Genomic DNA, 6,000 nt, shown 5'->3' on the forward strand with positions numbered 1-6,000 from the left:
AAGTAATTCTATGGGCATCAAAACTCATTCAATCCTCATCATAACCCGTGGATGGGTGGTGGGCAGATATCACTATCCCCCCTCCCCTTTATTTCTCTCCAGAGCATTCACCACCCTCCAGCATGCCTTATCGTTGGCTCATTTATTTTTGTCTTCTCCACGGAAGAATGTCAACTTCAACCGGGCGGGGATTCCTTTCTCTTTCATTTGCTGCTGGCACATGGCAGGCACTCAGTACATATTGGTTGAATGAATTAATGAATCACAGAAGAGTAAACTAAAGCCCAGGGAGGTTAGAAGATCTGCCCGAGGTCACACAGCAAGTAAATGGAGTAGCTATTGGACCACGTCTTCTGTGTTCTTTCTGCTCTGTCTGCCCTTGTTCGGGACTTCCTAGGGTGACTCTGGTGTTAGAATGGACCCAGGAGGTATGAGGGGACGTGGAATTCAGAAGCTGAGATAGCTGCAGGGAAGCTAGCTGCCACCAGTAAGAGTTCCTAGAACCCTCGAGATAAAGTACAGGTTCCTTGCCAAGGTGAGGGAGAGTAGCCTCTGCTCACCGCTAAAGGCTTAATTTACAGCCTCTCATTTTCATTCTGGGAACAGAAATTTTCCCTTGCAATTACCTGCAATTGGTTTGTGCTAATGCACTGGATCATGGGGCTTCCCAAAAATGTAGCATGAGAATGAGGAAGCTGCCTGGTGATCACCCAGGCTGGCCATCTAAAATGGCAGTCAAGATCATCAAACTTACCATGGAAGAGGCCCCAGAGGCCAAAGAGGCCAACATGCCTTTTTACAGATGAAAAAGAGGCCCAGAGAGATCAGGTGGCTTACAGGGGTTACATACGACTGTAACTCTCTCCCTCCCTTACTCTCCATCACTCAGATGCTCCCAGAGCTGACATGGGAACTAACCTGAATGCAGAACAGCAGCTCATGGGGAGGGATGCCTCCCTCTACTGGATCCTGTTAACCTTAAAAATAATACTGTCCGTTATTTCACTAGCAAAATAGGCTGACTCAGGAACAGAAGATGAACTGTAACTCAGGACACACAAACTGCTACAAAACCATAGGCAAGTCTGGAGAACAGACGAGAAGCACCCCCTCAGAGAGGAAGGGAGGAGGGTAGTCTAGAAGGTCTGTTATTAAGAAGCCCTTTGGAGGAAACTGGGTGTTCCTAGTGTACTGGCTTTTCATTGGCTGAGTTGTGACAGTCTCATTGGCTGGGCTGTTGCCAGGCCGAGAGAAAAATCTTCCCTTCAAATGCTGGGTTCATAAAGTACAGGCTTCTTCCTGCTCACTCTGCAACTGAGGACTCTGGTAGGAAGTGAGAGCGACCCCTGCTGGCCTCCCTTCTCCATTTCATAGGAGCTTTCCTTTACTCAGTTTCACAATGGCATCCCTGGGTACTTCACAGTCCACATTTATCTGGGAAACAGCTACATGAAAAATCACATTGTGTGCCCTGTAGATAAGTAAGAAGTATGATTTCTGAGTCTTTCGGACTTTGCTGCTCTCTCCATCTCTTGACTGAGAGATAAGGAATTGATTTCAAAATCAATTGGCCTAGGTATGTTTGTTTCCTTTTTTTTTTTATATACTGGATTAAATGGGTTTGGATTTCTCTGGATTAACAATTCTCTGTGCTTTGTCTCTCCCCCCTTCTGAAATTGTATTCTAATCCTACATGGCATTTGTCTGGTTTCCTCTAGCAACCATCTCAAAAGCCATAAACAGCAGATTAAGGCTTTGAAGGGAGAAGTGAGAGCTGCACGGTCCTGGCCAACGGGGTACAATCTCAGGTGCTCAGGAGGCTAGTTTGTAGTAATAACAAGGAAAGGATGACTTCGCTAACGAAGAATGAATGACTCGGTGCATTTGAGTATTTTCCATATGGACAGAGCAGCTGTTTGCTATTTTTCAATCTCCAAGCACCTAAGATACCAACTGAGCCAGCCAGGTGCCCCTCCCTTCAAATCTTAATCAGTATACGGACATATATTTTATATAGTTGTCAGAGTTGGCCTGTGCCATTTTCATTCTCTACTTATGGATTCTCTTATGGATAAACACACTCTTGTGTCTCCTCTACTCTCAGTAAACTTCTTTACTTCTGACACTTCTGGTTACCAAATGTGTGTGTGTTGGCAGGCCGTCCCCACACCAAACAATTCTGCAACACCCGATAGGTGTCCTATAATCTAACTGAATTCTGACACTATCTACCAGGAGTTAGCATCAGATCCCACAGGTTAAGGACTCAGTCCCCCAAAACTATCTCCCTCTCTTCACCTTCAGTTGCCAGTCATAAGTCCAGATCGTTACCTCTGCTTCTGACCAACTGGTATAAATCAGAGGTTCCCATGGTCCCTCCCCAGGCTCAATTAATTTGCTAAAGCAGCTCACAGAATTCAGGCAGTTTACTTACTAGGTTACCTATTTATTAAAAAGGATATTAAAGGATACAGATGATCAGCCAGGTGAAGAAATATATAGGGTGAAGTCTAGGAGGGTCCTGAGCACAGAAGCTTCTGTCCCCTTGGAATTTTGGGGTGTGATACCTTCCTGGCATGGGGACATATTCTTGTTCACCAATGTGGCAGTTCTCCAAACTCTATTCCTTTGGATTTTAATGGAGGCTTCATTATACAGGCATGCTTGATTAAATCATTGGCCATTGGTGATTGATTCAACCTCCAGCCCCTCTTCCCTCTTTGGATGGGGAGGGGCAATAAAGTTCCAACTCTCTAACTTGGCTGGTTCCAGCAACCAGCTTCCATCCTCAGGTGAACTAGGGACTTTCCAAAAATCATTTCATTATCATGTACTCAGGTGTGGTTGAAAAGGGCTTGTTATGAATAACAGATGACATCCATTTCCCCCTTATTACTCTGAAGCTATTTCAAGAACTGAGGACAAAGCCAACTATTATAACCAAAGATGACACTGTGGCTCTAATCAGGAAATTTTAAGGGTTTGGGGAGCTGCAATCCAGGAACCATGGGTGAAAACCAAAATATACATTTCTTATTATAAATCACAATATCACCCCCACACAGTTCCATAAATTGCAGAAGCCTGAGTATTTCTATGATTGGTGCCTCTATTATGAAGCACAGTTGGTTTGGTCATTCTCCATCACTTGGAACTGTGGTCATTCCTAATTTTTACATGTGGCCTGATGTGGCACCTTAGGTGCCCTGTTCCTAGTGTTAGCCGCACAAATAAAACTGTCAGTTATTTTACCAGCAAAAAAGGTTTATTCCATAAAGCAGAAAATTGCAACTCGGGGACCTGCAGGCTATGGAAAACCCATAGGCAAGTCCAATGAACAAAGAAGAACCTTCTTTTATAGAGGAAAGGGCAGGGTGTTGGGAAGGGCTGTTAGAAACAAAAATTCCATTGGAAAAACCTGGGAGTTCTAAGAGTAGCGGCTTTTCCCTGGGTGAGCTGTGGTAGTCTCTCATTGTCTAGGCTATTGCCGGACAAGGAGAAAAATCTTCCTTCTTAACGCCTGGGAAGTAAAGTGCGGGCTTCCTTCTGTGGGGAATGCAAGGTATTGTGTCTTTCTATTGATTCTGCAATTGATGAGGAATGGTAGAGGGTGAGAGCTTCCTCTTCTGGCCTCCTGACTCCACGTCAAATGAGGTTTCCTTTATTGAGGTTCGCACTGATTTTGTCCAAGAAATAAATGAAAGCTCATGGTCAGACCAGTTCTGGACTGGGAGCTAGGAGACCTCTGTTTTTACCCAGGATGTGGGCATGCTTCCTCAACTCTCTGGGCTGGGGCTCTATGGGTGTGAGATCCCAGAGAGATGAGAATGTCTCCAAGTTGTGTCCAGCTCAGCCAAAAGAGGGGTCCATAATCCTGGTCGTGGAAGCCTCCATTGCTCAGGGCATCGTGACTCATCAGCAGTCACCCCATGGCCTTCTTCAAATCTTTATCCCCCTCAGCAATTCCTGTGTGCCCGTCTTCCAGAATATATCCCAAATCTGACCACAACTTCCACTGCCACTCCATTATTCCATACCACCCTCCCACCTGGGCTTCCTTGATCTGTTCTTCTCAGCCAGAGAGGTCTATTACAAACATAGGTCAGATCAGGTCATTGCCTGGCCTTCCAAGTCCATGAAATGAAATGTACTCCTCACAGTAACCTGTGAGACCTCACAACATCTGACCTCTGCCTGCCTCTGACCTCATCCTGTCCACTCTGCCTTCAGCCCCCACTCTGGTCAACCACATCAGCCTTATGGACTTTCCCTCCTCCAGGAATGCCCCAGCTCCAGTGCTCCCTACACCTCCTTGCTTGTCCTGCTTTAAAAAAAAATTTTTTTTAATAAAAATATAAATTTAAAGATCTAATTGGCTTTGTTAAGTGATTCATGTCAGGCAGCATCTCATCTAGCAAGTAGAGGGTAGCTCTGAGGAGTCATACAAAACAGAAGTTTTCTATAGCAAAAGAAAAAAAGTACTGTTATTAGCAAAAGAAAAAAGTACTGTTCCAGGCAAGGTCATTTTCCTTGTGGGGTTGGGGAAGAACAGGGGTTTTTATCATGCACATTACCTCATCTTCCTTAGGGGGATAGAGAAGGCCCATGTGACAGATTTCCTCACTTTTTCTGGTGCTGACCAGAAAATTCCTGACGGACCAGTGAAGACTTCATTTCTGGGGGAGGGTTCAAACTGCAGTTAGGTTCGGTTGAAGCCCTAGTATGGTGACAAGGCCTAGCATAAGTGACTCCATCCTGGGCCTGTGGTTTTCTTCTTAACACCCTTCAGGCCCATCTCACCTGTCTTCTCCTGGCAGATGGTCCTTACCCTCCCTCCCTTTCTAAAGGAACCCTGTTTCCCACTTACAGTGACCAGTGACAGCATGTTATTGTTTGCTTCAAGGGACTTTTCACAGGTTGTCTTTCTCTTGTGTTGCCATCTTTTGTGCTAGAGTATCAGCTGTTTCTCCCACCTTTCCTGGAAGGTGAGATCTACAGGGTGGGGCACGACCTCCACTGACTCTGGCCTGCCTTGCGGAGTGCCCAGCCAGAGGTGAACATTTGGGAGGACTTCATGATTGCATACCCAGAAAAAGGAAGATTCTCTTTCATATTTCTGCTTCACTGGGCTTGGCTCAGGTGTCTGACCCTAGTCAACTATTTAGGGGGGGGGGGGGAGGCTGGGGATGGGAGGGGTTCTGTTCCTAAATCCCTCACTGTAGGTGTGTGCAAGGCTTTCTGATGTGGTGGGTGTCCTGTGGCTGGTTTAGCCTGGGTTAACAGAGAAAGCAGAAGGTGGGGGTCAAGTCCTGGATGGCAGAAAGCTGAAGGTCATCAAATCTCATACAGGTGGACCAACTCAGGGATGCCAAAGTCCCCTTTGTGTCAGCACAACCCCCTCCCTAGCCCCTATCACTTAGCATAGGAAGTTTCCCATTTATTCAGTATTTTACAAACATTATCTTTTTTTTTTTTTAGAATAACAAAAAATATTTTACTAAAACATAAGATTTACAGAAGTTTCCAGACAAGCCATACAAAATGGTCACAAGCTTTTTCTTGAAGGAAGGATTCTACACTTGACAGCAAAGTCACAATGTTATTAGTGAGGGCTGTGATGTTTGTTTAATGTTCCCATTTTGGTTCAAACAATCAAGCTTGTCCATCTACAGTGTCTAAATAAAGTTAGACTTGGCTAGAGAGCATATTCTAAAGAACTGGTTAGCTGCTTTTAACCAATGCAATTAGATCACCATAAAAAGGGGGAAAGGAGCCCATAAAATTAAATAAAACTACCTCTCCCCCTCAAAAAAGTAATAAAGGAAAACACCCAAACCCCTGCAGCTAACCCTGACAACTACCTTCATTCACAGTGCTTAACCATGATGGGGGAAATGAATAAAAGCAGAGAAGGGCCACTGCTTTTAAACGTTTCACAATAATCCAGATGGTACTTCTAGCCTCTGCTCATGCTTTACAACAGTGAATCAGGACAAGACA

The sequence above is a fragment of the Mustela lutreola genome, chromosome 10 (assembly GCF_030435805.1).
Source record: "Mustela lutreola isolate mMusLut2 chromosome 10, mMusLut2.pri, whole genome shotgun sequence".
Taxonomy (NCBI): Eukaryota; Metazoa; Chordata; class Mammalia; order Carnivora; family Mustelidae; genus Mustela; species Mustela lutreola.